Source organism: Protopterus annectens, chromosome 13.part0, assembly GCF_019279795.1.
Source record: "Protopterus annectens isolate FY-2018-M chromosome 13.part0, PAN1.0, whole genome shotgun sequence".
Lineage (NCBI taxonomy): Eukaryota > Metazoa > Chordata > Ceratodontiformes > Protopteridae > Protopterus > Protopterus annectens.
Window position 1 is genome coordinate 1,201,879,305 of NC_056747.1, and position 26,460 is coordinate 1,201,905,764.

Sequence of the window (26,460 nt, forward strand, 5' to 3'; positions counted from 1 at the left end):
CTCTTTACAGTAGTTGAATGGGCTTCCTGTATTCTCTCCAGCATATGGTCACATAGATTGCTTGGCATACTTAAGCTACTAGATTTGAATATCAGTCCTTATGAATTATAAATTTCAAACAATAAGGGCAGAAGATCTGAAATGGTAATGGGACATTTTTTTGACATCTTGCCATCCTTTCAGTACTTCATTTTAAGCAATTGCAGCTTTCAGTCACGTTCAGTGTGACTGACCAGAGCTATAACTAGAGCAGGACAAATTGAATGCCTGTCCCAGGTGTAAGCTGTTATGGGTTTAATCAGTAGGTGCTGATGGTGCATGATTGCAACATAGGCACTGATATATGAAGCTACAAGAATATTTTGGCTTCATAAATGAATGCCAGTACTGCATTTGTGGTTACAGCTAGGGATTATTGAGGGATTGTATGCCAGTAACAGTAGCAAACTGCTTCTTCTTGTTACAGTTGCAGCTTTAGCAATCAGCTTGCTACAGTTACAGCAGGAATGGTAAAAGTGAAGTGGGGCGAAGATGGTTTTTAATGTGAGAACCAATTTAGTTGTGAAGTTTTTCTTCTTGTGACACAGGCAAGTAGGGAAGCATTGACATAACTTGCAGATTCTGATATTCTAATGTTTCCTTATGGTCTTTGAGGTAAACTCTGAACAATGCATCAGCTATTATGTATTTCCTTTCCTTCTTATATATAATAGTTATAGCGAATATTTTCAGCGAACATAATGTCCTCTGAAGCCCTATGGGTGCCTTGTGTAGTAATTTACAAAGATACCCTGCTGTTGTTTGTCATCCAGTTCCATAGTGATTGCTCTAAGTGAAATGTATTTGTAGAATTGTCACATCCATACACAATGGCTTAGGGACCCTTCTCAATTTGAGCACATTGGATCCATGTATCAATCACTGATGTTGAAGAGTTGGCTAAAAGTTGTCCCTTTTGCAACAATTGTCCCTTTTGCAACAAAACTGCTCCAGTGCTGGACTGACTAGCATCAACAATAACACAACTGGCTTTTTCATTATGCAATATTTTATCGATTTATTTTAGAGTATTTAAATGTTTAAAGTTCTAAAGACAGCACTGTACACTAAAACTTAGTGTAAAACACAGAATGTTAAAAAGTGGCTAGTCTAACTAAACCACTGACACAGAACTTAACAACAAATATTGAAAAAATAAACAGACAAAGAAATATAAAAATTAAGAGTTCTGACATAATAGACCCCTTGGTGTCAAGATAGATTCTCTTAAAAAGAGTGCTCATAATCACTCACTCACTTGGCTCAAGGAAAGTGGCTAGTTCCAAAGGATGGGAGAAAAGACAGCCTGCCTGAGGTCCCTAATCGAGTCCATGGACTCTGCAGCAGCCTTTATCCTGACGGATCTTAGGTGCCTTACTGGGGTATGTGTGTAAATATATATATATATATATATATATATATATATATAAGTTTACTATTAAAATTTCAAAGCAAACTCTGTCGACTGTACTATTGTCAAACATGGAAGTTCGAAAATGGTAATATCAATGACAAAAAAAAAACCTAGGAACAGGTTTTAACATGGGTCGAGGTAGGGGAGATGTTTGTAGTTGGAATAACACTGAACACCTATCTCGACCCATGTTAAAACCCGTTCCTAGGTTGGTTTTTTGTCATCAATATTACCATTTTCGAACTTCCGTGTTCGACAATAGTACAGTCGACGGAGTTTGTTTCGAAATTTTAATAGTAAACCATATATATATATATATGTTTTATATATATATATATATATATATATATATATATATATATGTATATATTTAGATATAGATATAGATATAAATGGGTCTACTTCTACTCACCAAAATAAAAGTTCTTTGAATCTCAAACAGCCAACTCCACTTCAGCCAACTTCCATTCTATTGAAAGCACAGACTACCAAACTTTGTTCCCTGGGAAATGAACCACTTGGCCACCTGGGTGAACTTCATAGCTCTCAACCTTCCATGTTCAAAATGAGGAACGCCAGCCATCATAATGTGGAACAAATGGGCAAAATGTGAAACACATACTAACAGCTTACTAACAACTTCAACTAGGAAGGTCATAGGATGGTTAAAATATACTGTTTTTACTTATGAAAAAGGTATTTTAATGAATCAATATGATTCTTTTCTATTTTCCATGGATATCAGTTAAAAAACTGCTAACACTGAATGTGTGACAGAGCCTTTCAATGTGGAACTTCGAGGAACATGAAATTTTTAAGACCCCAAATGAGGTACGTTGCCCACAATGAGGTACACTTGAGAGGTATGGTGAACTTTACCCTTCTCCTCAGTGTACTGAGATCTTGGAGTTGGTGTATTTAGTTAGGGGGGTGAATCCCCCCAGTTGGATGGGTTTAATTTGTTTGCATTCAGTTTTTCTCCCTGGTGGCCAAGTGATTTGCAATTAGCAGCTAGTGCAGATCCTGCAAGAGTGATATGGCATTTTGCAGAAGTGCTAGTCTGTAGTCATATGCAGATGAGCCACATCACCATCCATTAGCCAAAAGTAATACGCATTACTGCAGTCCATTCAAGACTTCACTGGTACATAAACTAATTTTGCTATGTCAGAAGTTAGCATTAAGTATTTAATCTGGGATATATTCCTTACATGGAAATAGGATGTTCTATTTTTGGTCCTTTTTTCTCAATGTGCATACTTGAGGAAAATAATTTGGCTGTCCACACTTCCTACGCTCTCTATTGAGAATAGGCCATGGCTTCTTATCATGTTGATAATCCCATCTTGAAGAATATGGTGATCACTGAACTGAATTAACTGTGTCATCAGTCTCACGTATAACACAAACTGTTGCTCTTTGCTGCCACACTGTTTGCAACATTTCTCACATTTCACACTGTACTTTGTTTTGCAGGTACTGTTTTATTTAGTTCAAACCGATTATAGCTAATTTTACTTTTTGTATACATCTAAGTCTTTTACAAGCAATCCCTCTCATCTGAATATTGGTTAGCTCTGCTGCTCTACACACATTTACATCTTTGGCAGTATCAGATCTGAGTCTGACAGAAGTTTAATTCTATACATCTCTGAGTAACTAATGGCAGAAGCTATGGCCAAATGAAAATAGCAAGCTAAAGCTTCTGAAGAAAATCTGGTATAACTATTTCTGCAGCAGTGCAAGTCTAACTGCATCCCCACTCTTTACTTATATATACCAACTCCACAGTTTCCAACTACAGCAAAAAGAGAACTCTACACAAAGCAGTGAACCACAGCCAGCACTGGAATGGAACCAGAGCAATGATTGCTGTTGTGAAAAAAACAATCAGTTATCTGCAATTCCTCAAGCTTTTATTTATGGCATGGAAGAATTACTTCAAGAAAATCTGCTCACTCTCACACAACATGGCTTCCGACCGAAACATAGTACAACTACTGCCCTCCTATCCTTTATCAACACTATTTCTCTGGCCAGAGATAACAACAAACTAGTGTCATGCTTATTCCTAGATCTCTCTAAAGAACTTGATAGAGTCTCTCACTCCTTTCTTCTGGAGAAACTCACTAACTTTAACTTCTCCACCTGTACCATTCTGGTTTAGTAGTTACCCCACACTTTGACTACAATCAGTAAAATAGCTCTCTGCTCTCTCTACTCTTCTCCCTGTCAAAATGGGTGTTCTTCAAGGATCTATACTTGGTCCACTACTCTTCATTAGCTTTACTAATCTACTCTGTACTTCCTGCCCCCGGTTATCCCTTGTCCAGTAGGTAGATGACTCTACATTCATCATCATTGCTGGCACCCTCTCTGACCTAAATTCTATTACTCAGAAGTTCTTCAACTCTGTTGAAACCTGGCTCTCTAACAACCAGCTAATTCTGAATCCTAAAAAGACCAAACCTTTATTTTTTCTTCCCAAAAACCTAAACCACCTTAAATCCACTTTTGCTATCCATTATCTAAATAAAACACCTATCATAACTGAACCCAACATAAAACAAATAGGGGTTATGATAGATGACCAACTAAAATCTGATTTGCATGTTAACACTTGCATTAAGAAAACCCATCAAAAACGTGGCCTCTTATACAGAAATAAAAAGTTCCTATTCAACAAAGCTAAAGTCTCCCTCTCTCATGCCTATCTTCTTCCAAGCTTATTGTACAGATCTCAAATCCTCACCAACCTCCAAACCTCTCTCCTAACTAAGCTTGAAACCACCTATAACAAAGTGGCCAGATTTTTCTATAACTTAAACCTATAGATTGCATCACTGTCACTCTGTAAAACACTTAAACTGGCTAGAATTCCCCCACCTGCTACTCCTCTCTCAGCTTCAACTTATCCACTCTATCTTGTACCAACCATCTTTCTGTCCCAGCTTGTCTGCTCTAATCTCCTTCACTTCTTCTAGGACTCTCCATAGTTTAGACCAAGACTTACTACAAACCTATGGCATTTTTTTTCTTGTGCGGTCATGATGCAAAGCAGGGGATCAAGTCAAAGAAAGGAAAACTTCAGCCATGAGGAAACTGCATCCTTATGACAGGCCTTAGGACATATTTCTGTTTGGTAAAGAGGGGCCTAAACAAGCTGGAAGGACAAAGGCCTGGAATTAAATTGCCATGCATATAGTGCAATTAATGGAAGAAACCAACCATTAACAAAATGCAAGAAGAGGGAAAATTATGGTAGGACGAGCTAGAAACAAGGAGAGGCAGAATGCAATTGCCCAAACCAGTATGGGGGCTGCTGCAACAATCTCTTTTCCAATTGTGGGGATGACTATGATGCAGAAGATGATGGGACTGGAATAATTAGAGTTGGTGTGGACACTGGCTATTATCAATGTCTGCAGCAGCCAAGGTCTGCTCAAAAAGGCTGGTTTAAAAACAGTAACATATATTTATATATGAAATTGAATGCTGACATGAAATGACTTTGTTAAATACATCACAATTACTATTAATAGGTGAACCTTTCACATCTACACAAAATGACAATGAAGGCATTACGCATGGTAAGTGTCCCCCACACTTCCTTAATAGGCATACTGTAGTGTATCTGATATCTTTATGAGTAAATTTTTCAAATTACTTTTAACAGGGTCAGCACTGGAAATAAACAGTTCCACTATACCAATAAATTTGAAGGATATCAGCAGTAGAATGGCTGCCGAAGATGATGATGATGATGGTAACATAGTAAAATTCATGAGACAGCCTGAGGAAAGTAGCACACAGTCCCTAAGTTTAATGACAGGACCTCTCACCTCACAACATTTTAGTAACTCTGCAGGACATGGCATTGTACAAGCACATGCTGACATTACAATCACCTTGTGCAGGAGGAAAATGCATGCACCTCTACTGCAGTATCTCCAACCCCAGAGGGGCACTTTCAGGATGATGGCAGACATTCACAGGTAACACTGTCCATGGTGACACCTTTACAAAGGGGAGCCAGGTGCAGAAGTGTGTTACAGACATCCCAGGAAACATATAAAGCGTTGCTGCACAGCAGCATATTAGCTGTGATATTGTTAGGTCTCGGGGCCACGCACAGCAGCATATTAGCTGTGATATTGTTAGGTCTCGGGGCCACACAGATTCAGCTGGAAGTGGTCAGAGTCCTCCAGGGTATGTGTAGGGATTTCCTACACTACTTGAAAATGGCACAGATTAGGGTCAATGCCACGGTCACACTGATGTATAGTATGGTGTAACAAGCATCAGTGGCCACCCCTATTCATACACTAGTTGGCACTTACTAGACTCAAGTAGGAGTCTGTCTTGGAAGCGGAAGAGGATGGGGTACTGTCCAGATATGTGGGGGAAGATCACATGAAACCTCAAGTACTTCTCAGAAAAAAGTACTGTAATTAGTCAGGAGGGAACAAGACCAACAGATTTCACACAGGTCATGTCAGCATTCATATAGCATAACCTCTCATTCCAGGTCCCAATCATGTTTCTACAGCACAATAACCATCCAGCTGTCATGACAGTCACTCTTGAAAATCACTTGTAATACCTTCTAGCTTATCCAGGCATCAAATATTGCTTGTTCATATTTGCATCAATTATTCCAAAACCATGCTATTTACAAGGTTTTAAAAGATTTCATCTTAACGCTTACACAACGACAAACTCAACTGCATTAATATTTTATTTTGGCTAGTGCAGGTAAAGAGATATTGCATGTTTTATTGATATTAATTTATATGAATATAATGTTCATATTTTTCTAAATATCTCAACAACCAAGTAAACCAGACAGAACTCCTTAGCTTCATATGAAAGCACTCTGCTAGATAAATAAAATGCTGTTGACAGTATGTGTGTAACTTGAATGGTTGCTGAGATATTGTAAGTTGTTTACAGAATAGTACAACCATAATAATTACTGCATTTATTGTGATTTAATTCAGTTTAAGACATAGTACCTAAAGAATACTACCACTATAAAATAGTTTGTGCTGAAGGGTTTGCCATTTATACTTCTTTCATAATCCCTATGGCTCCAGAGATATGAACATTTGTTTGAAATGTGAGGACATAATTTGATTTTGCCAAAAGGCTTAGGCTCCGCTCATTGGAAGTTACAGTGCAAACTTTCTGCGCTCCACTGGAGTGAATGAGTTAAACTGAGAAAAGATTGCATGATATAAAAAAAATATATGGTATGTCTTCATTCAATTGCAAAGTATGAAATGTTAAATACTACAGTAACACTTTCCGCTAAATGTTCCACTTCAGGACATTAAGTACATTCATACTTAGGTACACCACCTCACTAGAAAGAATTTTGAAAAATTGCTAAAAATGTGATTATTTTTTTATATGATGCCTTACAACATCACAGAGCAGGAGTCAAGGAGCACTCAGGCATGACTTTTAGGCATGACTCTTATCAGCGATAACTGTTTTGAAATAAAAAAAAATATTTAAACATGAGAAGGATTATTTGATGAACAGTGACAGTAGGGCATGCACCACAAAGCATAGCCCACAGATATCTCTTCATGCATCAGCTATACTGCATGTGTTTTTTACAGGAAAGGAAACACTAGCCTGTATGTCATGGTCCATAGTTCTGGACTGGATGCCACCTCATTACTTGCACAGCCATATGCCATACATGAGCATACTGCATTATGTCCATTAGTACTGCTGCTGGGTGGTCACCATTGGTCATAGTAGGACGATAACTGGGAGGTGCAGTGACAGCGTGGGGGCACTTCAACAGACAGGCGCATGATCATTTTCTCCAGAGTGCAACATGCAGTAAACATTTTGGATATGCAGTAGATGTGTCACACTGAAGGGCCCCCCCAAGACTCATCCAGGCATCTAAAATAACTCTCCAGGAAGCAGAAGAGCCAGCATAATCTGGAAGACAGAAAAGAGAGAGAGAGAGAGAGAGAGAGAGAGAGAAGGGGGCCAAAACAAAGGAAACGTTGTTCAGAATTAAACAGTGCATTTTTACCATGAATAACTATTTATTTATTATTTTATTTTATTTATTTTACATTTGTGTACTGGGATAGTCCAACTGGATACATGTCCATTTTCAGCGGAGGCCCGGGGAGAAAAACTCCAAAAAAACATTCAACAAGTTAACTACTTACCTTCAATAGAAAAAAAAAACACTTTTTAACTTAACAGCAAGATAGCATTAGGCAGTAGAGTGAGCTAGTGTGCCAGATATGGAAAACATGCCCACTGCCAGGATGCTCAGCAGAGACATTGTTGATACATCCCCACCCATCAGATACTACCTGGCAGTTGATGGAATAGTAGCACTTCCAATTTCAGTACTGCTCTCCCCTACAGACAAGATGGGGACCTAATTGCAACATGGGTGTGATCTATTGCACCAAGCAGCTAAGGTAAATGTATCACCCATAAAGAGCATGTATAGTCCTGCCTTGGTCATGAGGTGACACCAATAAATAGATGTACTGATCCACACATGCCAAGAGTACATCCAATAACTGCTGCAGTATTCTCAAGGCAGAAGCCTGTGACATACCCAGCACATCCCCAGTCTGTGTATGGAGGGTTCCCGTGGCAAGTATAGTGAGGCTGTACATACCTTAGTATCCACAGGGATAGGAAGTCCACTCATCCCTCGAGTATCCCAGTGAGGGTCATACATGTTCACTAAGACTCTTATATGATATCCCTGTACACTCTAAACCTATCAAGCATCTCCTGATTATCAAAATTAAGCTGCGCTATCCTCTGCCTATATCTCTACCTTTTTTGGCCAGCAAGCACTGCTGGGTGCAATTGGTTTTGGCTATGCCAAGACAGCAGCTCACAATGGGAAGTAGCAAGGCTGGCAACAACTGACAGCATTTTCATGGATTGCAAAGAACATAGGACTGGTGAGCCTCTTCTTTATATAAAGTTTGGCAGATGAAAGGGGAAATTCCGCTATGAATCACAAATAGAGAAGAGAATACCTCATTAGCATATGCAGGTTTAAATTATTTTCATTTGCATCTCATTATGAGTTCATTTGCTTATGCTTATTGGCAGCCATCATGGGTTAGCGTTACTGCTTTCTAAGACTCTTGGCTTAACTGTGCTCATTCAGTGACAGTGCATATAGCCTTAACACATCCACATAATGACTATGAAAACCACTCTTCATTTCTTATGCCTTAGTTCAGTTAAATATGCATCAGGAGATGCACGTGAATCCTGTTTTCCAGTAAAAAATAAATGGTGACTATACAAAAAATAGTTTAGGCTTGAAATACTGCTGGAACATGTCTGTAATGAGGATAAAGTAGACTGCTACCTATAGTAAGATTAAAAATAATAAATGCCTTGAGTGCATAATCTCTTGCTCTGTGTCATAAAGTTCCAACTGTAAAGTCCTTACTTTTTGCAGATAAACCTGAAATAATGTTACAAAGACTGAATGTATGCATTCACTGCTACCAGCTTTCTGCCAAGGGAACCTAAAATATTAAAGTTGCTTGTTAAGTGAGTGGCAAAAACAGAGACCATGATGAATGATTTAGCATCTTTTTTCAAAATGAAATGATGACTAATCTGAAACATCCAGAATTCACAGTGTATTCAATAGTACACTGTCTGCCTCATCTGAATCTGTTGCTTGCTTATGTCTGTAAAAATGCGTTATGGCTATCTTTTGCATATTTTGTCAGTTCAATGTGTTTTCAAAGTTGTCTTAGTTTGACAATTAGTGGTATTTTCTGTTCTACAGTGATATTAGGTCTAGGTCCTAATCATCCATTAATAGTCAAAAGTGCAAATTATAGTCGCTATGTCTAGGGATCTAAACCTCATCTGCAATATGAACAGAACAGTTTGGAGGGATGGGTGTATCGCAGAGGATACCACTGCTAGGGAACAGACTCTCCATCTGCATAAAACAAAGTACATCCTTGTTCATATTCAAGTGAAACTTGATCTATGGATGGGAAACAGAAAATTTACCCCTGGACTGCCACTTGTACTACTAATAGACAGAAGCAGCCCCTAGGTGCTTTATCCCATGATGGATTCCCTCATATTATCTATGGTATGATCTCAGTTATGCTCCTTACAGGTAGTATATAAGTATCAGCCATGGGATGGGTAAGGCCAATCTATAACCAAATGGGACAGGTTAATTCAAGCACAAAAAGGGAAAATGGGAAAATGTCTAGGCTTAAAATGGCCCTCAAGGGCAACCAGCCTAGTACTTACCTATGAACTTACAAACATATATTGGCTTACAATGATGAATACTAGCATAGAATGGATTCAGAATTAATTGTTCTATTAAATAAATTATCATTTTATGTGCTCACTGTGTAGAGGTTTGTTCTCTGCAAAACAAAATTACACCAGTGGTTTAGTGAAAATCCTTTATATTGTCCTTGCAGTTTTTAAATCCACCTTCTAAAGTTGAATATGTCTGGAAGCAAGAAGACTGGCCAGAAACTCATGACAAGTCATATCTGCAGTGACTGCTCTGCACTTTACTCAACTTTCCAAACTTTTGCAGAATGTCCGGATTTCTGCCTCATAGTTTTTGTACATTTCTTATAAAATTTATGGCTTTCTGCAAATCATCAAGTATTGATGTCACTAAATAATAAATATTTGAGTTCCAAACAATCTTTCAGAAAATGCACTTTCGTGTAAAACTTGTTATTCTGTTGACTTTCTAAGTTTATAAAAACAATAATTAAATTCTGTCCCTGAGTTTGCACCTTTAGTTTGGACCCCTATTAATTTTGTCTTTGTCCAAACGTCTTGCATTAAGAGCTTGGGAAACACACTACTCGGATCCATCGTGTGCTGGACTGCAAGATATGGATTCAGTTCCACATCATAGGCACATTACAGGTTGATGACAAAATATGGATGTCCAAGCAACAGTGTGTGAGCATGCATTCATGTTCATGACATGGCAGCATCACATGAGATCACACACACACTGTGGCCTCATGGGATATTTAAAGGCACACTGTACTATACAGCACACCATCTACTGCTCATCTTCATTGTTTCAAGACAGGAAAGATAAAAAGGATTTAGGACTTTTTTTTTGGAATCAAGAAAAAGTATTGCACTATATTTTTAGAACATATAATACTTGCAAATAAGATGTTCATAATTGACTTTGCAATAAACTCTTACTACAAGCAGTAAGTGTTAACTAATTAGGCACTGCGTTATATGTGAGAAACTTATATGGCAAGGGTAGATAACTCCTGATACTAGGACAAAGGGTGGCTGTTGAGCACATTTGCCTTCTACTGGGGACCAGCAGACCATGACATTCTATCACTGAGATACCAGTGTGTGCCACTTGCTTTCCTGTTCATTCTTGCAGGGCTTTTGAATGGCAGTGCAAGCTTGTTTCCCACCAACTAGTGCAATTATTAGTTACAGACTTCATATGTTACTCACAGTCCTGCAAACACTTTGGCTTGCAGGAAGGAGGAAAGGCAACAATGAGAAGAACGTTTATCAAAAGATTCTTCTGTGTGTGCGTGTGTGTGTGTGTGTGTGTGTGTGTGTGTGTGTGTGTGTGTGTGTGTGTGTGTGTGGGTGTGTGTGTGTGTGTGTGTGTGTGTGTGTGTGTGTGTGTGTGTGTGTGTGTGTGTGTGTGCGTGCGTGCGTGCGTGCGTGCGTGTGTGTGTGTGTGTGTGTGTGTGTGTGTGTGTGCATTGTCATTATCAATTTACTGAAGATTTAATTGTACATAAAACTACAGCAAGTAAAACAGGAATCAAAATGCCCACTGTAAGCCTGCTTCATACTTTAATGCCTACTACTCCCTCACCTAGATAATTTGTCAGAAGGCTTCTCAAAACTGTAGTAGAAGCATTGGTTTATCTAACGTCTGTCATAATAAACCATCCTTTTCACTGACCTGTCCAACTATAGACTCATGGTCATTCTGTGCCTCTCAATTATTTACTCTCAGCACACATAATATTCATCTGCTATTACCTACAACAACATGATTTTTGCCCTCATCACAGTACCAGTACCACCCTCCTCAACTTTATTATCTCTGTAAAGCCAAACACAGATTGCACAAACTTAGCATTAGCAGTCTTTCTGACCACTTTAAGGTGTTTGATATTGTTTCCCAAGTCAAATTGCAACACAAACTGTCCTCCTCAAGCTTGCACTCAACAGTTGTATCCTGGTTTGATAGATACTTACCTTGTAAACAACGGGCTGTGAAATGGCTAAATTACATCTACACTATCCTGTCTATATCTGTGGGTCCCCCTTGTCCATTTAACATATTTGTAAATGACTCTCAAGCCAGCATGTAACCATAATCCAATATGCAGATTACTCAGCCATCATCTCAGCCACCAAAAACCTGAAACAACTACTATCCCAGGAATCTCTTGCATCCATAGAGACTTAGTTGCATAGCTTATGTTTCTTTGGGGAGCATATTACTAAAATACATAATTTTGTTTTTTCATTTCACACTAATTCCCACAAATGGATGCAGTTCATCTGTCTAGTTCATAAAGACAAACTATACAAATGCATTATGTACATATGTATGTATTATATGCATTATGTATGTATTATAAGTACAAGTAGGTAATACCAGTGCTGGCTCAGATATAGCTGTGATTACCATCTCTGATCTCACTCCCTGCACTTTTCTGATCTCAATCGTTGATGTGATGCTATGAGAACCAGCAGTCCTGCATTAGCAGGTGAGGCACTGACCCAGCATCAAGTCATGATCATAATTCAGGACAGAAAGTGTACACAGCAGTCCATAAACTGCATATAGACATCCATCAACAGGCAAATGTATGCTGACAGCTGCAGGGATGATGCACTTCTGGCCTAGATGAGGCAACGTAATTCCAATAAACACTATTTACCTAGCTGCCAGTATATGATATCATTAGATTGGCGGCATACTGTCACACATGCAGGATAGTAATCACAGCTATATCTGAGCCAGCACTGATATTATCTACCTGTAATGACCAGGCAAAATGCATTCGTATAGTTTGTCTTCATGAATTGGACAGAGGAGTTGCGTGCCCCCCATTTGTTGGACTTAGTGCGCTTGTTAACCAGGAGGGATATGAGGGCAGAGTGTATGCTACACTTCTACCCACCTGTCCAAATGCTAAGTTTATCCATAGTTTCAGTTAAATCTGAAATCACCAAGGCCATGTTTAAATACATATCTCATGCTGTCTTTCTGGTTTAGTTAAATATAATGTAACATCAACACTGTCAAGTGTTTCCTCGTTAAATGTAAGTTGTGCAAATAAATGTTAAACCAAGGTAATATTTGTACCTTATCTTTAAAACTCTGGTATAAGTTCTCCAACGGGTCCCTATCAGTTGATAGAGTTTTCAGAAACAAACTCCATGTGGTCAAGACCATATGATCGAGTTTTTGAAAACTCGAAGCTTTTGAATGGCAGTACAGCGATGATCAGGAAATTTACCCTTTTCCTCACTGTAGTGCGATCTTGGAGTTGGTATGTATAATTTGCAGGGGGTGTAACATGAAAAAAGATTTTCGTGGGGGTTTTTTTTTGGATGTTTGAGTTTTCGGAAACTCGATCATATCACCTCTGATATTTTTTTTGAATTCCCAAAAAGTCAATCATCTTACATAGACCTGTTCTGCAAGGGTGACTCATCCTCCAAACACAAATCAAAAAAAAGCATGGACATGCGGTATTTGACGTCCCACAAATTTTATAACATAATATAAACATTAATAAGTGTCCAGGAATCCTTCTTTTTTTGCAAAAATAAAAATGAAAATGCAACAGAATTGTCATATAAGTTTCACTGTAGATAAACCTGGTGACACTTTTGGAAATCTTCATTTCTTCCTTTTTTTCACTGTGACTGATGCGACATTGTCACTGTATATTCCTTCATGTTGTGCAACATAATCTCTCTCTTCCTGACATTCAGTTTGGAGGCACATTATTAGATCTTGTGACATTTCCCAGTACAGACTCACCAGAATGGAAGTTTCCTCAGCATTGCTAGGGTCTGGTGCTTCTAGGTTGTCTGCATTTACATCAGTCTCATGGAAATCAACAAAGACATATGTGGTAAAGGTAATCTGATTGACACAACAGCTTCAGGGTCTTAATGAACACATCTAGCTCCTCACCAGTAATGTTCACAGCCATGAAACATGCCCTCCTCCACTGAGATTTCCCCTCTGTTGACCCCTGCAGGAAGGAATCTGATTGAAATATCCATACAAACATAAACTGTATGCCATAGCCACCATTCTTCCACTGTCTTAGACACATTTCCTTCATTTTTACAGATACCAACTTCATTCTCCCTTAAAAATAGGTGAAAAGTTTAAGAGAACTAATCCAGTCAACAAAAATAATATAAATAAATGCAAACATTCATGCATACATGCTTACATACAGACATACATGCATGCATCCAGCAAGGGTTAAAAGAATGCTATAGCATCAGTGCTTTCTGAGAATTACAACCTCTTGGTCAAAGAGTATTTAGAACCACCCCTCCTGGAGGAGAACACAACATATTATTGAGTCCTGTTTTTGTCAACACTTAATATGTTATGGAATCCTTACGCATCTAAAGCCTTTTTAATGGCAGGCCTACACTACATTTACCATGCAGTGATCATACATTAGTCTGAACTGAACTCCTTCTTTGGCAGATTTGAGGAGAAAAACACCACCGTACCTTCTTAAACAAATACTGACAAAGAGGAGACAGTGCTCACCTTAAACTCTGAGGAGGTGAGATTTCAGCTTCTGAATCCTAGGAAGGCTGCTGGACCAGACAACATACCTGGCAAGGTGTTGAAGGGATGTGCTGATCAGTTATGTCCGGTACTGACAAACATATTCACCACATACCTTGCTATGGAGAAAGTTCCCTCATGTTTCAAGGAAACAAGTATTGTCCCACTTCCAAAGAAACCTTACCCTACCTGCTTCACTGACTTCAGTCCAGTCACCTTAATCTCAAACGTCATGACGTGCTTTGAGAGGATTGTGAAGAAACATCTATCTGTGAGTCTGCCTAAGTCTTTTGATCCACTCCTGTTTGCATACCAAGCAAATAGATCAACTGATATATCAGTCACACTACACCTTACACTAAAACACCTAGAAGGGAGGAACAACTATGTAAGGCTGCTGTACATTGACTTCAGTTCTGTGTTCAACACTGCAATACTGATGTAACTGGTGGATAAGCTCATGAAACTTGGGATAAAAAAGTACCTATGTAAATGGACTCTTGACTTTCTGATTGGTAGACCCCCAGTAGACATGAGCTAGAAACAACACTCAACACATAGTACTGAATACTGGTGTTCCCAAGGTTGTGTGCTCAGCTCCTTGCTCTTCACCCTCCTCACCCATGCCTGTACTGCAAAATATAAGTCAAACCATATTATAAAATTTGCTGACGTTACCACACTTATGAGTCTCATTAGTGGTGGAAATGAACATAACTACAGGGATGAGGTGAACACTTTGATTGACTGGTGTGACAGGAACAATCTGGACCTGAATGTTAATAAGACCAAAGAAATTATTATGGACTTCAGGAGAAAGGCAACAGGTCACCTACCACTCACTATCAAAGGGGAGGTAGTAGAGAAAGTCAAAACAACCAAGTTCCTGGGCCTTCACATCTCTGATGACCTCTCCTGGGTTGCTAATACCAACCATATAGTCAAGAAGACTCAACAGAGACTTCACCTCCTGAGAAAGCTCAAAAAGGCCAGGCTCCCACTGTCTGCTCTTACCACTTTTTACAGAGGAGCTATCGAGAGCATACTCACTAGCAACTTCATAGCATGGCTCGGCAACTGCACAGTTGCTGAGAAAAAGAAATTACAGAGGGTGGTGAGGGTGGCTGAGAAAATCTTGGGCATAAACCTCCCTTCTATTCCAGAGCTTTTCTTTGCAAGAGCAAAAAAGAGAACATACACAGTACTAGCTGATTCGACCCATCTGACCCACAACTGGTTCTCACAACTTGCGTCTGGAAGGAGGAACTGCAGCTTCCGATGTAGGACTACCAGATTCAGTAACAGTTTGTATCTTACAGCTGTGAAACTTATTAATACGGACACCAACAATAATACCTTATACACTGAAGCCTCTTATTTTTTCATTTAATCCTGCTGCTCTGAGCAATTACCACCAGCATTACTATTACGCAATATGATGGCTCTACTGAGTCAAGTCTAAGGTTGACAGATGCAATATGGTAACTAAACAGCTGCTATTCACTAGTCTCTATTTATTCTCTATCTTAACAGTGTAGGGGTTTGGTAGTGGGTATTTATTATTTATCACTGAATAGTGGATATTGAATGTGCTTATGTAATGTGAACTACTTCTTGCATGTCATGTGTGTTCTTATTTTCTTTTTTATGTTATTCACTGATACTGCTGTATCTATGTTATTTGCCCTCCATTTCTCTTCTGAGCTGACATTTGTAACTTAATTTAGGCTGCCTTTGTGTGGTCCAAAATGACAATAAAGTTTCTTTGAATCTTTGAATGGTGTCGTTAGGTTGGACTACTTGGAGTAAAGGGAAAAGATAATTTTTCTAGATATACTGGGACTCAAAATTACATAATAGATCCATTATTTGTGGGGGGACATACTGCCACAACTAGCTCATCTGCTGTTGCCAAGAGCTGTAGTCCAGTCCACCCAAGGCACTTATTATGCTGCAGCTGTCCACTTGGCCATTCCAGAGAAGACTATACTCCCATGAGTTCTAGAGAAATCCTCCGGTTCTGTATAATAATTAAATGAAAATAAAACTATACAACAGAAATAATCTAAAGAGGTATTCCCTTTCTCAAAAGTGATGTGATAGTGTGATGGAATCAAGAGGAGCACAAAACCTCATACTGAGGGGATTGGGCTGCACAGAACCTCATACTGAGGGAATAGGGCTGCACAGAACCTCATACTGAGGGGATAGTGCTGCACAGAACCTCATACTGAGGGGATAGGGCTGCACAGAGCCTCATACTGAGGGGATAGGGCTGCACAGAACCTCATACTGAGGGAATAGGGCTGCACAGAACCTCACGTTGAGGGGATAGGGCTGCACAGAACCTCATACTGAGGGGATAGGGCTGCACAGAACCTCATACTGAGGGGATAGGGCTGCACAGAACCTCATACTGAGGGGATAGGGCTGCACAGAACCTCATACTGAGGGGATAGGGCTGCACAGAACCTCATACTGAGGGGATAGGGCTGCACAGAACCTCATACTGAGGGGATAGGGCTGCACAGAACCTCATACTGAGGGGATAGGGCTGCACACAACCTCATACTGAGGGGATAGGGCTGCACAGAACCTCATACTGAGGGGATAGGGCTGCACAGAACCTCATACTGAGGGGATAGGGCTGCACAGAACCTCATGTTGAGGGGATAGGGCTGCACAGAACCTCATACTGAGGGGATAGGGCTGCACAGAACCTCATACTGAGGGAATAGGGCTGCACAGAACCTCATGTTGAGGGGATAGGGCTGCACAGAACCTCATATTGAGGGGATAGGGCTGCACAGAACCTCATGTTGAGGGGATAGGGCTCAACCTTCCACTTTCTCCCCTTGCAAACAACTATTTTGTTAGTTATTTGTGAAGAATATGTCCATTATGTGTTTATATATTTGATTAACTGAAATACAGAATTTTCCATTGCAGTTACCTACATTAAAATTGTCTTTGTAAAACAGAACCTGAGGTTAAAAACAGAACCATGCAGTAGTAGCCTCCTGGGTAGAATTCATTTAATCACAGTTTGATTCATTTTTCATTTACATATTTTTCTAATGCATGCATGCATGTCATGTGATTCTTTCTGCCAATTGTATATGTCATGGTAAAGGTGCTATGACAGATCTTGATGCAACCATATTGTTGTTGATTACAAACAGGGATATGTTACTGATATCTCCATAAATAGCAGGTCAGATGTATCTCTTGGGTTTGTTTAAGATGTAATGCTTCACTTTCTGATGCACAGTTATGCATATCCCATAACCACCAGCTAGCTTCATTGCTGAGTTTGTGATGCTATATTCTATCCATGATGTATACCATGTTACCCAACTGTTTGCACATTTATACACCTCAGTGGTCTACACCACTGCAGTAGTTGTTATATAAATGTCCACTTTCAAACACAATAAAAGAACTTACATTTACACATTGGCTACCTCAAATGGAACAAATAAATCCACTTTTATTAATTACACATTTAAAAACATAATCTGTGTACATGCATGTTTCGGCCATTTTATTGACCTCATCAGCACAGCATAAGTGGATAGTTTGGCTATACTTCAAAAACACATGGACTTTAAACCCAGCTAATGCCCATAAAATTAAGGTGCCTGCAAAATATCCCAACTGACATCCAAAGCAAAGGGTAAAAAGGTCAAACAGACAAACCATTTAGTAAATCCTTCAATAAAATCTCAACCAGGTTAGTGGAGTTTAACTTTCTTGACCTGAGTGTAACCATAAACTTCCAAACACTTCTCAACTGACCGCCCCTTTGAGTGGAAAGATTGTTCTTCATGCAAAGAACTGGGAACTCATTACCCAGAAGCCTCATAGCTGAAGCAATTGGTGTCCTTAACACAACATTCGCATATATCCCATGGGCCTTCATTACAGGAGGTTTAAGGTATTACACAGTGAAAACTATCTTGGCTGACCTGTTTCTGTTTAAAAGTTACACTATTTTATGGATGATGTCTCTTTACATGAAAGGAAAGGAGGGAAATGGATGTTATGAAAGGGAATTTGTTTCTCTGGTTTTATCAGATATGTCTTAGAGACACCGTTTACCAGGGTTATTGATGTTCCACCATGACCTTGGGTGCTGTTACATAACAGGGGCTGGTACGCAGCCTGCAGATGCCACATCATTGGCTGTGCCTGCTACATTCCTAGGACTGGAGTACAGGTGATCCAGATCTTTCTCATATGACTTACCATACTGCAAGGACTTGCTTCACAGACGGATCACCTGGACTGAGATCTGACAGCAAACCTATATGCTATGCAAGCAATCCAGAACACCCTACAGTAGATTGTGTGCATCCTACATGGGATGCAGTGGCAGTTGTGGTAATGTAGTACATTCTGCGCAGGATGCAGTGGCAGTTGTGGTAATGTAGTACATTCTGCACAGGATGCAGTGGCAGTTGTGGTAATATAATTTATTCTGCACAGGATGCAGTGGCAGTTGTGGTAATGCAGTACATTCTGCACAGGATGCAGTGGCAGTTGTATTAATATATTGAATTTTACAGTACAAATGGTGTGATTGATGGTAGTGTGACTCACTACTGAAGAAAATCACTTCTCACATTCACTGAATTTGCCATTTTCCTTACTGCTGTGCAACCATGGAGTTAGTATATAAAAGTTAGGTGGTGTGGGAGTCTCCCTCATGCAGGGGGTTTGCCCACCTGAAAAAAACATTCTTTCCACTTTCAGCATAATTTATTTAAAGTATTAGGATTTGCTGAAATTAACACCAGTGAGTCAATATAAAATCCTTCCTGGGTCTATATCACTTATTTGAACAATCTATTTATCGAATTCCTATTCATCAAACTCACTTTAGTGAAAGCTCATTTCAACAAATGATTGCTTCAACAAATGATTGTTTGCAAATTTTCTCACAGTAAAAAAGCTAGTGGGTCAGCTAGCAACCATATCAACCACTACAAAATGTTATTTTAAACTCAGCAAAATGTAGGGCTTCACCCCCCCACACCCCCCAATGTGGGGCTCTGCAGCCCCTACAACCCTCCCAACTACATATACCAATTCCAAGATCACAGTACAGTTGGAAAAAAGGCAAATTCCTGATGATGGCCAACTACTTCCTTCCTAAATAGACTGCAATGGCAGTTTGGGTAATATAGTACATCCTACATGGGAAGCCATGGCATTTGTGTTTATACAGTACATCCTATGTGGGATGCAGTGGCAGCTGTGGTAATATAGTGCATCTTAAGTGGGATGTTGTGGCAGTTATGGTAATACATTGCAGCCTAAGTGGGATGCAGCTATGGTAATACAGTGCATCCTATGTGGATAGTGGCACACTGGATGCAGTCAGCATTTTGCTGCAAGAGTTAATGGGCTGACTAGGTAATTTTAGGACCTATGTTATCAGAACAAATCAAAATGAGCCTGGGCCTTACTACTTTTGTTGCACCTGTTGTGTCACTGTTCTATATGAATGTGCTTCATGCATATGTGAGCTTAGCTTCTGCCACCCTCCTCTTTGTCTGCTCTTTGTGCACAGAGCCTTCCTGCCTACATTCTGTGTGTATCTATGTCAAGTGTGTGTGTGTGTGTGTGTGTGTGTGTGTGTGCGCGTGCATATGTGTGTGTGTGTGTGTGTGTGTGTGTGTGTATGTGTGTGTGCATATGTGTGTGTGTGTGTGTGTGTGTGTGTGTGTGTGTGTGTGTGTGTGTGTGTGTGTGTGTGTGTGAGTGTGTGTGTGCGCCATGTTCAGAGCCTTCCTGCCTACATTCTGTGTGTATCTGTGTGAAATGTGTGTGTGTGTGTGTGTGTGTGTGTGTGTGTGTGTGTGTGTGTGTGTGTGTGTGTGTGTGTGTGTGTGTGTGTGTGTGTGTGCATGCACTTCTGTGTGCATATTTGTGTGTGTGTGTGGGTGTGTATGTGTGTGTGGGTGTGTATGCGCATGCATGTGTATGTTTATGAGCTCCTGTGCATGTGTGAGTATGTATGTTTGTGTGTGCATGTGCAAGAGTGTGTTCATGTGTGTGCATGCGCTCCTGTGCATGTGTGTGTTTCTGTGCACATAAGCAAGAGAGAGAGAGTGTGTGTGTGTGTGTGTGTGTGTGTGTGTGTGTGTGTGTGTGTGTGTGTGAGTGTGTGTGTGTGTGTGTGTGCGTGCGCGCGCGCATGTTCAAAGCCTTCCTGCCTACATTCTGTGTGTATCTGTGTGTGTGTGTGTGTGTGTGTGTGTGTGTGTGTGTGTGTGTGTGTGTGTGTGTGTGTGTGTGTGTGTGTTTGACCATGTTGCATCACTGAACCACTATTACGTGGGTGCTGACATGACAGTTATTTTCTTGTCATGTTTTAGTGAATGTTGACCTACTATTTTGTTCTGTGTTGCATTTCTGCAATATCTAGCATGTGTGAAGGTTGCTTGCCCATTTCTAGTGCTTTGATATTAGGCCAGTGTTCCCTTCTGCTTGCCTTGCACAGATCTGTGCTGCTTATGCTTTAGGCATTTACACTCCTCTATCCCATTCAGCAATGCCTCTATTTGCATACTGTTGACAATGTGTCAAATCTCACCCCTGCTCATTAAGTATGCTTGCAGATGATTCAATGTTGTGTGAGAGAAATTGGTCTGAACATGTCTTATCCTGTTTACTGCCCTCCATGGTCTGGTAATGTATTTGGAAACACCTGGTTCTCATTTCTATACTGGCTTCAAAATCATTTTGTAATAATTTATTTTGTATACTGTGCAATTCAGCCATTTGGAATATGCTTTTATTATCCTGATGACTCTGTTTGTTTTGATTTATTAGAGCATTATCCTGATGACTGTGTTTTGACTTATGCATCCTGATGTTACTATAAATGCGGTCTGGCACACGTATATTCTCCAGATTCTAATGTTGCTTTCTCGTGTCTCTCACATTTTCCTTTATTTGCTAAGTATTTATTCACTTTCTTTTGCTTTGTGTTATGACATACAGTATAGCATAGCAGTTTTAAATATGGCATACCCAATCCATCTAGCATGTATACCTTCCTGCTCTGAACTTTCTTCCCATAGATATATTTTTGTGCTCTTGAGACTTTGTTTTTTTTTTCACATCTCACCTTGCAGCACCATTATATGTTATCTGTCAGGCTACTTAGCATGATGTTTTGCCATGGCAGCTGATATACTCTCTGCCTTTTCAAATACGTATGAATCCAAGGCATTTATTCCACAAAAATCACATAACTGCACTGCTAGTGCAAATGTATTCAAAACCAAAGCAAGATCTCTGTGGAAAACAAGAATTACAAATGTTAACCTTGGTAAAGTGGCAAGCCATGTCAGAGTGCTGATAAGTGTGGAATGGAAAGTAGGCACATCAGGCCTAAAGTCTAGACATCTAATTAGCATTAAATCTGAATACCAAATGCCCATACCTCTTCCCGCTTTCTATGTAGGAATGTGCCATAGTACTCGGAACATGCTTAAAAACAGAGTGACAAATGATGGAAATATATAAACACATTATCAAAGAGACAAATCTGTCAACTTTAATGAACTCTATTGCAAAATTCCACCAGACAGTCATTTATTTTTGCTTCAGAAAAAGGGAGATGTGTCTTTAAATTATTGTTGACACTCGTATCTTGGTCATGTACTGTGGTTTTCTGTCCACTAGATAGCTACAAACATCACATGTGATGACAGGATTAGGAAAACTGTGTGAAGGGGTAAATCAAGCCTGAAAATAGGGACGTCTCCAAAAAATAGAGATAACCTGTGCAGGGGTAAATCATGTCAGAAAATAAAAACATTCCTCCTAAATAGGAACAGTCGAGAGGTTTCCTGTGGAGCTAAAAGTTTCATGAAGTGCTATTAGCTGACATATTCATGCTCAAGGGTGGCTTGGAATTTGAAGAAGGCAGTGTAAGCTGTGTGAGAGTATCTGTAGATGCTTAATGGGAGACAAGAAGACGCATATCCTAGATATGATGTGCAGAGAGAAATTCTCAGAATGTACAGCATCATTTTATTGGTAAATGAAATCTTGTAGTCAAGGAAACTTGTGGACTCAGCTGGGAAGCTTAGCTGCCATACTTTAACGAATTTCTAAGGCTAGCTCACAAAAAGAAAAGATACCATCAATTTGTAAGACGTGGGGGCAATAGATTTATAAAAGGAACATCAGTTTGAAAGTTATTTACCACACATGTCCAAGTATTATATGGTTCAGAAACAGTTCATAATTTAAAGTTTCAGAATTTATTTCAAACTCTGGTGAACTCTAGAATATATGATGGATGGAATGGCTCACTAGTAATGTAAACTTACTTGCCTGATAATCCCTAGTCTTTTTAACAGAGATGCTAATGGGAGCAGACATTCCAGTCTTCAGGAATGGTTTCTTCTTTCAAGAATTTTAATAAAAAATACCTGAATATGTTTAACAGCAGACATAATAGTACATCCTGCCCACAGCAGCGGTTCATTCAAAATTTTTTTTTTTATGCAGTCACCAGGGTTGGGTAGGGGTTGTGCATTAGATCAGTAAGTTAATACATTACTTTTTTTTGCCACACTTTGCCCTGACTGCCTGCCAATCATTATCCCTCCTTTTTCTGTCCAGTTTGGCCATTTATATCACTGGAATGAGGTTTGATTTGGAGAGGTGATCATAGGACCATAGGAAGTTACTAGGCTGATGGCCCCAGGGTCCTTATAAGCCTAGCCAAGTTCTACCCTTATTTCCACAATTAGCACCTATTGCCCCTGTCCAAGAGGGACACAGGTGGAACCCACAGGGTGAATTTATGGTTACCCATCCAATCGTCCAATTGCATTTGAAGAGGGCCAATGAGGCGCTTTGTTTGACATGAAGTGGGAGTCTATTCCAAAGGTGTAGTAATCTCTGGGAGACAAATCTGTACCTCAAACAGGTTCTATTAATGTCACATACCAGGTTAAGGTCTTTAGAGTGAATAACCTATGCACCATATGACTTACGGATATGCAGCATTTCCAATTAAGCAGGGTCAGAGATTGCCTTGTTTGCAAGGCAGAGATCTCCTCTGAACAGTCTGTATGAAACAGAATAAAGTGACAGTGATTTACGATGATCCACATAAGACAGATGCTGACAACCTAGACTTTTCCTTGTGAGGACCCTTTGTGGTGTCTCCAGTTGCTGCAGGTGCTTGGAAAGGTACATAACAAAAGGGGCGCTGTACTCAATTATTGTCCTGATGAGGGAAGAGAATAAGGAGGTTATAACTTCTTTTTTTCTGGAGGCAGTGCCCTTACTTATGAGGGGAGCAAGACAGAATGCCCTTCTTACCACTGTGGAGAAATGCCACATACCTTCACTCTTCTTCCTCCTCTGTACGTAGCTCTTCCAGTGCCGAGCTACTAACTGAAACCCAGTCACCAGGACTACAGTCATGACTCCATCCATCTGCACCACAGTGCCAGGCCTTAAAAGACATTACTTTCACAATTCTTCCTTTCCATCAAAGGAGGATAGACATTGGAACAGGGGCTAAACATCTACAAGTGGGAGGCAGAGAAGCAGACTATGTGAAAGCAAAGCGGCAGTACTTGATCACTGCTAGGTTATCATCAATATGAGCTGCAAAGGCTGAGAGCACATGTGTACAACAGCAACAAGATGCCATACATTACTATGGCCAATTTGTCTTTCACTTTCATGGCTATTTAACATCTGGGAGGAAAACAGAAGTGGAAGATGTAGAAACGGGCACTGTATAAACAAAACAAATTCCATGATCACAGTTAGACGACTGCCAGTACTGCTTGTCTGCAAGGCGATAAATATGAATAAAAGAGCAGAAAGTTGAAATAATTTACTTTTGCTATTATTATTTTTAGTTTGATCACTCAAACAAATAATGGACAAATAGTTAAAAGGTGATAATGCTTGGAGTAAGAGTTGGGGAAGCAGTCTGTGGGAAAGCAAAGGAATATTCCATTCTTACTGTTAAAAAATCATTGATATATCTATTGGGAAGAGTGTATGTGTATGAGAGTAATAAAATGAACTGCATTACTGTGTCTACTATTTCTTTCCGTCTCATCATAATCAGACATCTAAGTTGTACACTGGAAGTGTCAGTCTTTGGTGGGGACAGGCCATTTATGAAAACAAAGGACACATCTGTGATCAGTAAGTGATCGCTGGTGTGGCTTGTCTGGAAGGGTAGTGTTGTATCTGAGAGCAACAAGCTAAAATGTATTACTGTGACCATTATTTCTTTCACTTTCTCCACAGTCAGACATAACAGCTATACCAAGTAAGTGCCTATCATTGTCCTAGGGGGAACAGAGTATATGTGTAACCACAACACAGTTATGTGACCACTGATATATATATATATATATATATATATATATATATATATATATACATATATATATATATATATATATATATATATATATATATATATATATATATATATATATATATATATATATATATATATATATATATATATATATATATATATATATATATATATATATATATCTACACACACACACACACACACACACACACACACATATATATATATATATATATATATATATATATATATTATATTATATATATATATATATGTATATATATTTATAGCTTTTTTGGTTGAAGCAATGCAAGTGTCTGGCAACAAGTAAAAATACACTATTATGCCAATTATTTATTTCCATGACATCACAATTAAACATCAGAAGAATACAGAGAAAGTGCTTATTTCTGAAGGGTGACAATTTTTATGTGAAAATAATGTCAGTTACATGTTAAATTATCACTGATATGGCTTGCTGATAGAGTGTGGTTTACGTGCTTGAAGGAAACAAACTGAAATGCAGCAGTTATGGCTATTATTAATTTTGGTTTCATCTCAAATAAACATCAGAGGTACATGTAGAAAATGGCTGAAAGTACTTGTCTTTGGGGAATGAGACAAACTATGGATGAAAACAAAAGGAATTACATGTTCATTGTTGTGTGATAATTAATATGGATCTTTGGATACAGAAGTGTATGTATCTGAGAGCAACAAGTTCACATGTGGTATTGTGACCATAATGTCTTTCCCCTTCTTTACTGAGGCACTAGAGATGTAAACAGAAAGTTGTTATTTTTTTTTTGCCCTACAGGGACAGGCCATGTGTGAAAGCATGTCTGTGTGAAAGGAATACATCTCTAAAAATAACTTTTTATGGGCATAATTGATAACATTTGAAAACAACATGTTCCTTTGAGGGTTGAGTACATTTGTAAAATGATAGGTTTTGTGTGTGTGTGTGTGTGTGTGTGTGTGTGTGTGTGTGTGTGTGTGTGTGTGCGCGCGCGTGGGGCAATAACAATAGGTCTGAGCACAAAATGTAAATATCTGGCCAAACCCCTGAAAACAAACAGAAGGTACATGATCACTGTTAAACAATCATGGTATGGGTAATCAGGGGTGCAGTGTATATTTAAGAAAGCAAAATGATAAACACATTATATGGTCATTATGTCTTTTACTCTCATCACGATCAAATATCAGAGAATTGAAAGGAAAATGTCTATCTTTGGTGGGAGGAGGCAGGCTGTTTGTGAAACTGACTGTTGCTATATGCAACTTGACCGTATAACCAAAAAGGGTGGCGGTGTAGCTATCCTTTTTAAGTCCGGCCTACATATTACTACCTTCGACTATATACCACCTCAAGTCTCCAACGCTGAAATTCTTATTACCAAGCTTCAACTTAACAAATTCAAATCCATTTATATTATCTGTACCTATCTTCTTCTTGGCAATAACATTGCCACAATAGAAAATATCCTCTGTTGACTATCTCAAAATTTGCCTCAAGAAACCATAATCCTAGGTGATTTTAACATTGATTGGAAGTGTTTGAGCAGTTGTCACCCTACAAGCCATATAAACCTATTTGGTTTTTCACAAACAATAACCTCCCCTACCAGGATAAACAAGCCTAATAAGAAAGAAAGTACCTTAGATTGGATTCTCATAAATAGTCATCTCCAGACATATGAATCTGGTACCCTCCCTGATGATGTAAGTGACCACTCACTAACCTACATCATCAGGCATAAAACCAAT